The following is a 217-nucleotide window of genomic DNA, read 5'->3' on the forward strand; positions in this document are numbered from 1 at the left end:
GTTAAGCAATGAGAATGAAATAAGAAACTTAGCAGGAAATGTTGCTTAATAATATTTTAATGGGGGAAGCATCTATAGCGTTAAGCAATAAGAACGACTTTTTTTTTATTTTATTTTTTAAAGTGCTGCTTGTACTTGCTTAGAATAATTGGACTACATTTAAATCCCTTGTGTCCATTTTAGCGCTCAGTCATAACCTTCCAATCACCACCGAAGT

This window comes from Sinocyclocheilus grahami, unplaced genomic scaffold, assembly GCF_001515645.1.
Source record: "Sinocyclocheilus grahami isolate Dianchi unplaced genomic scaffold, SAMN03320097.WGS_v1.1 scaffold3200.1, whole genome shotgun sequence".
Lineage (NCBI taxonomy): Eukaryota > Metazoa > Chordata > Actinopteri > Cypriniformes > Cyprinidae > Sinocyclocheilus > Sinocyclocheilus grahami.